The following is an 11053-nucleotide window of genomic DNA, read 5'->3' as shown; positions in this document are numbered from 1 at the left end:
TTGGACTTGAGTCTTGTTATATGAGAACTTATTCAGTGTGGGGACATTCACAAAGTACTTTACACTCAAAGCTTACTACAAAATCAATGAGGAGTTCTGTGGCATCTTAATGACAAACAGATTTATTTGGGCATAAGCTTCCATGGGAAAAACCCACTTTGTCAGATGCATGGAGTATAGATAAATATTTTTTCATCTCTATACATCTGAGGAAGTGGTTTTTACCCATTAAAGCTTAGTCACAAATAAATCAGTTATCCCTTACGCTGCTACATGACTCCTCATTGCTTTTGCAGAAAAAAACTAATATAGCTACCCCTCTGGTACAAAATCAAGGATTTGAACTCATATCTGGCTGGGAGATGTAGGACTAATGGCTCATATGGTCTGGTATCTTTTCACTGGCAGTAGCTGATAGCAGAGAATTTACAGAATGATGACATGCCCCAGAATAGACAATATTACACTAAAAGTGTGTCTAGACTACAGGTTTTTTTAGGAAAAAGTGGCCTTTTTTCAAAAAAACTTCCCCTGTGTCTAGACTGCCACCATGTTCTTTCGAAAGTAAATTGAAAGAACGCAGCGGTTTTTTCGACCGCAGTAAACCTCATTTTACAAGGAAGAACGCCTTTCTTTGAAAGTGCTCTTTCGAAAAAAGGCATTCTTGAATGCAAACAGAGCTTTTTTGAAAGAGAGCATCCAGACTGCCTGAGTGTTCTCTTTTGAAAAAGTGACTTGCTTTTTCAAAAGAAGTGGTTGCTGTCTAGACGCTCTCTTTTGAAAGAGGCTTTTTTGAAAGAATCTTTCAAAAAAGCCTCTTTCAAAAGAGGCTTATAGTCTAGACATAGCCGTAGGGTACATCTAGATTATATTCTTCTTTTGAAAGGAGATATACAAATTCAGCGCTAATTTGCATATCTTCTTCTGATCGCTTTTTCGAAAGCTTTTTTTTTCCTAAAAAGAAAGCAGTTTAGACACGGTTCTTTCAGAAAAAACCCTTTTCGAAAGAACCCTGCACACCTCATTTTTTGAGGAAGCAGGGTTCTTTTGAAAAAGGGTGTCTAGACTGCTATTTTTTCCAAAAAAACTCGTCCTAAAATGGGATCGAAAGAAGATATGCAAATTAGCATTGAATTTGCATATCTTCTTTCGAAAGACGTGCCCTAATATACATACCCTGGTCCATCCATTTGACAAAAGGCCAGTTCGCCAGAAATATGAGCTATGAATCAGTTATTTTTCTAAATCATTTTAAGATGGAAAACAAAATAAGCCTCAATGAGATGAAAGTACCCATGTCATTTACATTCATGACTTCTGGAGATTTCAGGACACCAGAGCACACACAATGAGAGTATCTATTCAATGCATCATCTTCATGGGACAAATGGTGTATACAAAGTATATCTTTGAATCTGCATGTTTGAGCTGGGTTTTGATTTGACTTGTTACATATGGAATGGGTGAATGGCTTAAGGGCTGCAGTGTGGATTTGACCTTTGAGGGTTTTGCCCTTTGTTTAATATACTATTCCAATTTAACAAACACTTTATCACCAGTAAATCAAGCCAGTATTAATGTTGATTCCAGGCATTTTAGTGCTTGTGCCAGTAGATCCTGGAAGCAAAATTAAGAGGATTTCAGTCACTATTCAGCAGATGATAGATAAAGTTGACTAGCTGTCCTGATTTTTAAGGGCAAATCATGATTTAGAAAGAGTTCAGCTCATTCTCACCATATTTCTATTCTCAGTAGCAGTGGGAAATTATGTGGAAAAAAGGTTGTTAGACCACCTGCTAACACACAGGGATGTAATGAGACATGTTAGGACCACTGTCTGTGCTTTCTGCCATGCTGAAAACCGTGCGATTGCTCCACCTGCTGGATCACATTTGTAGTGCAACATTAGTCAAGGGCTCTTACCTGTAAGGCAGGCATGTCCAAAGTCCGGCCCGCGGGCCAATTGCGGTCCGTGTTCCGGTTTAATACGGCCCCCCAGGTAATTTGGCAATATCTATCTTTTATGGCCCCCAACGAATCCATATGTATTGAGATGAATACATTGTAAAATCTCAGTTAATGTCAGTTGGTCTAAATCAGTTATAAATATATTTGGACACAACATATATACTTGGTGTTATGTTCCTGTTCATATTTTTTGAACTTAAAAGTTGACAGACAACCTTTATTACCAATAATATGTAATGTACTTTACAATGTTCCTGACATATATTTCAGCTTCCTGGATTTTTTTTTTCATCTGGCCTTCAGATATGAAAGGCAGAGTGATTTAACACCTGTTTAGATTTGTCATCCATGTGACGAAATGAAAAGTATGCCATTTGCAATAAACTTTGCATAAAATAGTTAATTTGCATTTAATTTTAATGGTTCAAAGAATGTCAGGCAAAATGGTGGGCCCTCACGCATGTTCACTTCATCAAATCTGGCCCTCTTTGAAAAAAGTTTGGACACCCATGCTGTAAAGTCACCGGCCATTCAAGCAAGAGATGGGAACGCATGTATATAAAATCCTGGGAGAGCAATGGTGCCAGTACATAACAAAAATCCTCTAGTAACAGGGAAGTGCTATGTGCCTGAGATAGATTTAGACTTAAATAACAGAAGGTGTTTCATTCAGACTTTTCTCAACAATTTTAAAATTAACCTAACTCTAATCCTACTGTCCCACATGTAGGAGAACTGAACCCATTTTAAACTTATGCTGAGTTCTTTAAAAGGAAAATTAAAATAGTATTTGCCAAAGCAAACAAAGATCCCCCTGAATATTATGTGATAAATTCTGACTGTGCCATCTTTTGCTACAGTATCTTATAATTTTTGGTTCCCTGTTTACTTATTTCATGAGCAATGTTCCCTCTATTCTTTTACATCCACATATGAAAACAATTTTGTATGTGCAATGGGGCATGTGCAAATGTACACCATGAATAGAAACAAAAATCTTAGGTGTGGGCTCTCAGCTAATCAGCTGGGTGGCATCTGAATCTCTCCTGGGTGGATGCACAAACACTCAGCTTTCAGGGAACACTGCATTAATGAGGTTTTTTTTTTTTAAATGAGATCTACCTAGCTTAAGACTCGGGTGTTTTGGGCATAGTATGTATTGAACAATGTATGAAAGAAATGTTTACCTGTAAATATTTATTTGTATATGTACAGCTGTACTGTAAACCAACCACACTTATGGGCTTGACTAAAACTAACAATCCATCATTAAGTGCATGGACACTGCTTTCTGACTAAATCTTCTGTCATTTTTAAAACATCAGAATTTCAGGATTACGTCACGTAACCTTTCAACACTCAACTTGGAAACACTTTTAAAATGAAGCAGCATTTACCTGTTATAGTAAGCTGGCTTCATCTGAAGTTGGTTGTTTTGCCTTTTGAGTCTTGAAGTTGCAGACCGAGGGGAAGAAAGGGAGAAAATACCATCCACCTTTCGACACCCTCCCCTATAGTAGCAGAAACTAATTAAGCTCCTTAGCTGATATAAATTGGCATTGCTTCTCTGGCATTAATGGAGCAATGCCAAGTTACAGTATAGAAGATCTGGCTCTTTATGATCCATAAACATCTACCCCCACCACTCAGTCCTTTAGGTGACCTCATGCATGGTTCAGGAGCATGAGTCTCTTCTGAGGTGAGTCAGCACACTTTAATGAAGAAGTATTTAGCACAATAGTTTGCCTGATATATCGTAGCTCAGCTGAGCTGAGACCCATGCTTGGAATTGTGATGACATGCAATGGACAGACAGGGAAAAAGTCATTCCAGTGACCTATTTTTAAATGGCTTTGTGCTTACCAGGACCATGCCATAAGATACATAGAGCTTCCTCATCGCTACTCAGAATTGAAGCATGGGCAGAAATACGGTCACATACTTCCAGAGGCTGAGTCCTTGAGCTGAAAGCAAATAATTTTTTCACTCCGGGCCAGATCTGCTCTAAAGCACTCCTATGAAACTCCACTGAATTCTTCTAGAAAAACAATGATAGTAAGTTCTTTAAGCAAAAAGAAGCCATAAAAAGGACATTTGCAAGATATACTGTAATGCAAAACCCTCAGGCACCGAATACCAAGGAAATGTTCATGACTAGTACTACACAGAGAATCCAAGGTTTTGTTCAGTTTACCCATACCTGCATATTTTACAAGTTTCAAAGAAACAGCAAATGTGGCTATCCAGGCTCTGCAATTCTGCCATCAAAATAAATTAACCCTACAGCATGCTATCCCCGTATACCATTGCACTTTAGATTATGGGGAGAGCACTGCAAATCTGTGGATATCTGCTCTTTATCCATGCGGATACACATCCACGGATATGGATGCAGATTTCTGTGGCTCATTTTTGCAGATATGGTTGCAGATGCAGATACAAATATTGTATCTGTGCAGATTTCTAATTAGGGACTCAAGTTGGATCTTAGACCAACCTGGCTACAACTCGGATTGAGAATTAATTAAATCTAAATTCAACCCAAATGCAGGTGACATCCTCACATAAGATCTTGGAAGTTGATGACTGGCCCCTTGAATTATTGATAGGAAAAGGGTTTTCTAAAAGCCATCTTCATATTACCTAGCACAGAGGAATAGCCTCCATGCAGGAATAGCAGTGAGGATCATAGAATCATAGAATCATAGAGCTGGAAGAGACCTCAGGAGGTCATCAAGTCCAGCCCCCTAATCATTTTGGTTGCCCTCCTCTGAACCCTCTCCAATGCATCCACATCCTTTCAATAGTGGGGAGGCCCAGATCTGGACACAATACTCCAGATGTGGCCTCATCAGCACCGAATAAAGGGAAATAATCACTTCTCTGGATCTGCTGGCAATGCTCCTCCTAATACAACCTAATATGCCATTAGCCTTCTTGGCTACAAGGGCACACTGCTGATTCATATCCAGCTTCTTGTCTACTGTAATCCCCAGGTCCTTTTCTGCAGAACTGCTAATTAGCAATTTGGTCCCCAGCCTGTAACAAAGCTTGGGATTCTTCCGTCCCAAGTGCAGGATTCTTCACTTGTCCTTGTTGAACCTCATCAGATTTCTTGTGGCCCAATCCTATAATCTGTATAGATCACTCTGGACCCTCTTCCTGCCCTCCAGTGTATCTACGTCTCTCCCTAGCTTCGTGTCATCCGCAAACTTGCTGAGGGTGCAATCTATCCCCTCATCCAGGTCATTAATAAAGATATTGAACAAAACCAGTCCTAGAACAGATCCTTGGGGCACTCTGCTAGAAACTGATTGCCAATCTGACATCGAGCCATTGAGCACTACCCATTGGGCCCGACAGACCAGCCAGCTTTCTATCCATCTTACAGTCCATTTATCCAATCCATACTCCCTTAACTTGCTGGCAAGAACATTGTGGGAGACGGTATCAAAAGCTTTGCTAAAGTCAAGGTGTATCACATCCACTGACTTTCCCATGTCTACAGAGCCAGTTACCTCATCATAGAAGCTAATCAGATTGGTCAGACAAGACTTGCCCTTCATGAATCCATGTTGACTATTCCTGATCCCTTTCCCCTCTTCCAAATGCCTGAAAATGGATTCCTTGAGGATCCCCTCCATGATTTTTCCAGGGACTGAGGTAAGGCTGACTGGTCTGCAGCTCCCTGGATTGTCCTTCTTCCCTTTTTTAAAGATGGGCACTACATTTGCCTTTTGCCAATCATTTGGGATCTCTCCCGATCACGAGTTTTCAAAAATAATGGCCAAAGGCTCCACAATGACATTTGCCAAGTCGCTCTGTACCCTCAGATGCATTAAATCCGGACCCATGGATTTGTGTATTTTCTAAATAGTTTTAGCTTTTCTAAATAGTTCCTAACTTGTTCTTTCCCCATCAAGGACTGTTCACCTCCTTCCCCTACTGCGTTGTCTGGGAGCTGACCTTGTCCATGAAGACAGAGGCAAAGGAAACATTGAGTATTTCAGCTTTTCCCACATCATAGAATCATAGAATACTAGGACTGGAAGGGACCTTGAGAGGTCATCGAGTCCAGTCCCCTGCCCTCATGGCAGGACCAAATACTGTCTAGACCATCCCTGATAGACATTTATCTAACCTACTCTTAAATATCTCCACAGATGGAGTTTCCACAACCTCCCCAGGCAATTTATTCCAGTGTTTAACCACCCTGACTGGCAGGAACTTTTTCCTAATGTCCAACCTAAACCTCCCTTGCTGCAGTTTAAGCCCACTGATTTTTGTTCTATCTTCAGAGGCCAAGATGAACAAGTTTTCTCCCTCCTCCTTATGACACCCTTTTAGATACCTGAAAATTGCTATCATGTCCCCCCCTCAGTCTTCTCTTTTCTAAACTAAACAAACCCAATTCCTTCAGCCTTCCCTCATAGGTTATATTCTCTAGACCTTTAATCATTCTCGTTGCTCTTCTCTGGGCCCTTTCCAATTTCTCCACATCTTTCTTGAAATGAGGTGCCCAGAACTGGACACAATACTCCAACTGAGGCCTAACCAGTGCAGAGTAGAGCAGAAGAATGACTTCTTGTGTCTTGCTCACAACATACCTGTTAATGCATCCCAGAATCATGTTTGCTTTTTTTGCAACAGCATCACACCGCTGACTCATATTCAGCTTATGGTCCACTATAACCCCTAGATCCCTTTCTGCCGTATTCCTTCCCAGACCGTCGCTTCCCATTCTGTATGTGTGAAACTGATTGTTCCTTCCTAAGTGGATCACTTTGCATTTGTCTTTATTAAACCAAAGCCCTCTGTCCAACACCTCCTGCACAACCACACATTTACTTCCTCAATTTGACTATCCCTATCTGGACCTTTCCTTCAATCAGAAGGATGGACGGGAACACCACTTGCACTTCAAATGCTTTGATACTTCTTCCCAGCACTATATAATCTTCAGTGACCTGGTCAAGGTCATTCTTGGCCTTATCATTAGTTCCTACATGAAGAAGCAAGAAGGGGTAGTGATCTGACGGTTTGATCAGTTTTGGAAGACTCTTGGTCACATCCTGAATGCAAGCTCCTGTATGCAGCACATTTTTCAAGACTGCAGGCCTGGATGGCAGATGGATGACTCAGTCCCTCTTAGGAGGGAGTCCCCAATCACCACTATCTGTCTTCTTCATTTGGGGATGGTGATTATGGAATTCCTATTCCTAGGACTACACATCCCATACCTTCCAGTAGATGGTGTTCCCTTCTGATTTCTTCCCTGAGAGGTCCCTTCCAAAGCATTGCCCACTGCAGTGCCTGTGAAGAGAGCCTGAAAGCGGTTACGTATCTCAACAGGAATGGGGGATACCTGAGTTGGCCTTCTTCTTCTAGAGGTTACATGCTGCCAGTTCTCTTCCTGGTCCTGTACTGCCCTCACTGGCTCTTCAGCCGGCTGTGTCTGCAGGATTAAACACTGCCTTCTATCGAGGAAGTCTTCATCCTCTCTCATGGAACTTAGGGTCAATACTTGAGCCTCAAGTCTTCTAATTTTTTCTTCTGAAATGGTGACCAGCTTGCACTTAGTGCAGATGAAATCCCTTCTTTCTTCCAGGAGGAAGACAAACATGACACATGCTGTGCAGGTAACAACAGCAGACCTATCACCGTCCATACCTGCCTTGCTTCTGGGAGATACCTCAGATGTTTTTAAATGCCTCCATGAAAGGCAGGAGAGAAAAAAGAAAAAAAAATTCTTCACGGAAAAGAGCACCAAACACTCTGGGGATCTCCCAGGGTGAATTCCCCGGCAAATACCCATGTTGGTTGCCACTCTGTTCGCTGCTCTCTGCGTTTGTTCTGGCTGCCTTTTTTAGAAGGCTGAGGCTAGGCCCAGCTCAAAGCTTTGACTCTGATGCAATCAAACCCTGAAGGCCCACCAGACCTCAGGAAGTTTTGATAATAATTTAGTGAAAAGATGTTAAAGAATGGCGAGTATATCACGCACCCTTCTCACTCCCCTTCCAAAGTCCCTCTCAAAATTCCCTGTTATCAGCCCCCATTTGCAAGCTCTCTGGTCGCTGACTCACTGCTATATAAAACCTATGACAAGTTCCGCAAGCCAAATCCACAGGGGAAGCTTGGAATTACAATACATATGCATATTCAATTCAATTAATTATGGACTTAATCAAGAGATGGGGTGATGGAACCTTTATCAGTGAAGATGTTAACTACTTTCTCAATGGTATCCTTCATGCCTTATCCATCCACTGACTTTGATCTTTATCTACTCAGGTTTAACACCCTTTCTCCTGATACTTTATGCATAGAGGTAGGGGGTGGGCAACAGAACATCTTTATTCCTCCCCCCCCTTCCCTTCTCCTATTTATTTCGAGTTTTCTTATCCTCTAATCATAACTCCAGTCATCTGAAGAAGTGGGCTGTGCCCACGAAAGCTCATGATACTATCTATTGGTATGTCTACACTAGCCCCCTAGTTTGAACTAGGGAGGCTAACGTAGGCATTCAAAGTTGCAAATGAAGCCCGGGATTTAAATATTCTGTGCTTGATTTGTATTTTCCCAGCTGGTCGCCATGTTTGAAATTTACAAGTCCGGACTAACTGCCCACGTCTACATGTGGCAGGGACCTGGTAGTTCGAATTAAAGCCCTAGTTCAAACTACCTGTTATTCCTTCTGCAAGGAGGTTTAACAGGTAGTTCGAACTACCAGGTCCCAGTTGCGTGTAAATGTGGCAGTCCGGACTTGTAAATTTCAAAAATGGCGACCAGCCAGGAAGATGCAAATCAAGTGCGGGATATTTAAATCCAGGGCTTCATTTGCAACTTCGAATGTCTACATTAGCCTCCCTAGTTCAAACTAGGGGACTAGTGTAGACATACTCTACGTCTGCGTCTAGACTGGCATGATTTTCCTCAAATGTTTTTAACAGAAAAGTTTTTCTGTTAAAAGCATTTGCGGAAAAGAGCATCTAGATTGGCATGGACGCTTTTGCACAAAAGCACTTTTTGTGGAAAAGCGTCCGTACCAATCTAGAGGCGGTTTTGCGCAAGAAAGCCCCGCCATTTTCGCCATTGGGGCTTTTTTGCGCAAAACAGTTTTTAGCTGTCTACACTCGCCCTCTTGCATAAATACATTTGTGCAAGAGGGCTTTTTCCCGAATGGAAGCATCATAATATTTGCGCAAGAACACTGACAATCTTACATTAGATCGTCAGTGTTCTTGCGCAAATTCAAGCGGCCAGTGTAGACAGCTGGCAAGTTTTTCCTCAAAAGCAGCTGCTTTTGTGGAAAAACTTGCCAGTCTATACGCAGCCTACACGTTTTGTTAGTCTATAAAGTGCTACCAGACCATTTGTTTGCTGTTTTTTTTCTGTAAGGGTATGTCTACACTACCACCCTAGTTCGAACTAGTGGGGGTAATGTAGGCAACCGGAGTTGCAAATGAAGCCCAGGATTTGAATTTCCTGGGCTTCATTTGCATATTGCCGGGCACCGCCATTTTTAAATGTTCGCTAGTTCGGACTCCGTGCCCGCAGCTACACGTGGCACGAACTAGGTAGTTCAGATTAGGCTTCCTATTCCGAACTACCATTACTCCTCGTGGAATGAGGTGTACCGGTAGTTCGGAAAAAGAAGTCTAATCCGAACTACCTAGTTCATGCTGCGTGTAGCTGAGGGCACAGAATCTGAACTAGCAGACATTTAAAAATGGCGGCGCCCGGCAATATGCAAATGAAGCCCGGGAAATTCAAATCCCAGGCTTCATTTGCAATTCCGGTTGCCTACATTAACCACTCTAGTTCGAACTAGGGTGGTAGTGTAGACATACCCTAACAGACTATCTCAGCTACCCCCTGAAGCTCCTAATACTTCCTTAGTTATAGCAGTCTGGTTCCCAGAAGCATTACCCCAAACTACTGCCTGCATAATGCAAAAAAAGAGGCAGTCGGAAGACAAATTAAAAATGGTTTTTGGTCTTTCTGTAACAAGGCTCATTTGTATGATATTCTGTAAATGTTTCATTCCCCTTAAAATTGCATGCTTTTTTACTGATGTTATTGCTGCCTCAGACAAGTATACCAGATTGCCATCCCTGAAGTGCTCTAAGTGCCCTCAGAGGAATGATAGTCTAAACAGAACCTGCCATTTATGGGATGTTTATGAAATAAGTGAAGCACAAAGGTGCAAATACTGTGCAGAACCATTAATGCATCTATATTCACCAATGTCAACAGAGCAATGTCAGTTTCCAATAGTCGAGGCAGCGGCTCCATAAATCCTGCCTGACCTCTGACCTGTACTGAATCTACACCCTTATTTGTGATGTGACAACATGGGGGGCCTTTACCTTCCAGGCTTGGTGGTGTGCCACACAAGTGGGGATTGGAAACACACTAACGTGGCAGCTTGTTCTCCAGCTGCTTGCATTACACTTGCTCTTTGAATAAGAAGTCAGCTAGGAGGCCCAGATCAATGGGAATTAGACACCTAAACCTCTGAAATGGTTTGGGCCTAAACCCAGGCTCTTGAATTTTGCTCCGAACTAGCCTAACCATGGAGCTTGCTGGCCTCTGAGAATCCCTCTTCAAGGCTCCTAACTCTGAGGGCTGTGAACACCACTGAGAATTAGGCCTTGCAATTCCTAAGGCCCTCAGTGAATCTAGCCCTTTGAAGCTCTTGAAGAATCCCACCAATCTACTATTTTTAGACATCTAAATAGTCTTAAAAAACATAGCCCTTAGGCATATGGGAGCCTACATCTTATTGGAAATCAACAGAGTTTTGGGGATGTGGGTTCCAAAGGATAACATTTTCCAAACCATCCCAACTTTTAAAACATTGGTGCACTTAGTGGTGCAACTGATTTAACTGATTTGGGGGCCTTAATCTCATTTTTAAAGTCATTTAGACACCTAGATGCCTAAATCTCATCATCAATAAAATGTAGGCTTCTAAGTACCTAAATCCAATATGAAAATAATAGTCAGGCTCATAAGCCAGTTAGGTGCTGCAACACAGACCAGCAATGTTGACATTTTTAAAAATCTGAGCCTAAATGATTTG

This window comes from Pelodiscus sinensis, chromosome 15, assembly GCF_049634645.1.
Source record: "Pelodiscus sinensis isolate JC-2024 chromosome 15, ASM4963464v1, whole genome shotgun sequence".
Taxonomy (NCBI): Eukaryota; Metazoa; Chordata; order Testudines; family Trionychidae; genus Pelodiscus; species Pelodiscus sinensis.
The sequence above is the reverse complement of the archived record's forward strand: the minus strand, read 5'-3'. Positions refer to the sequence as shown.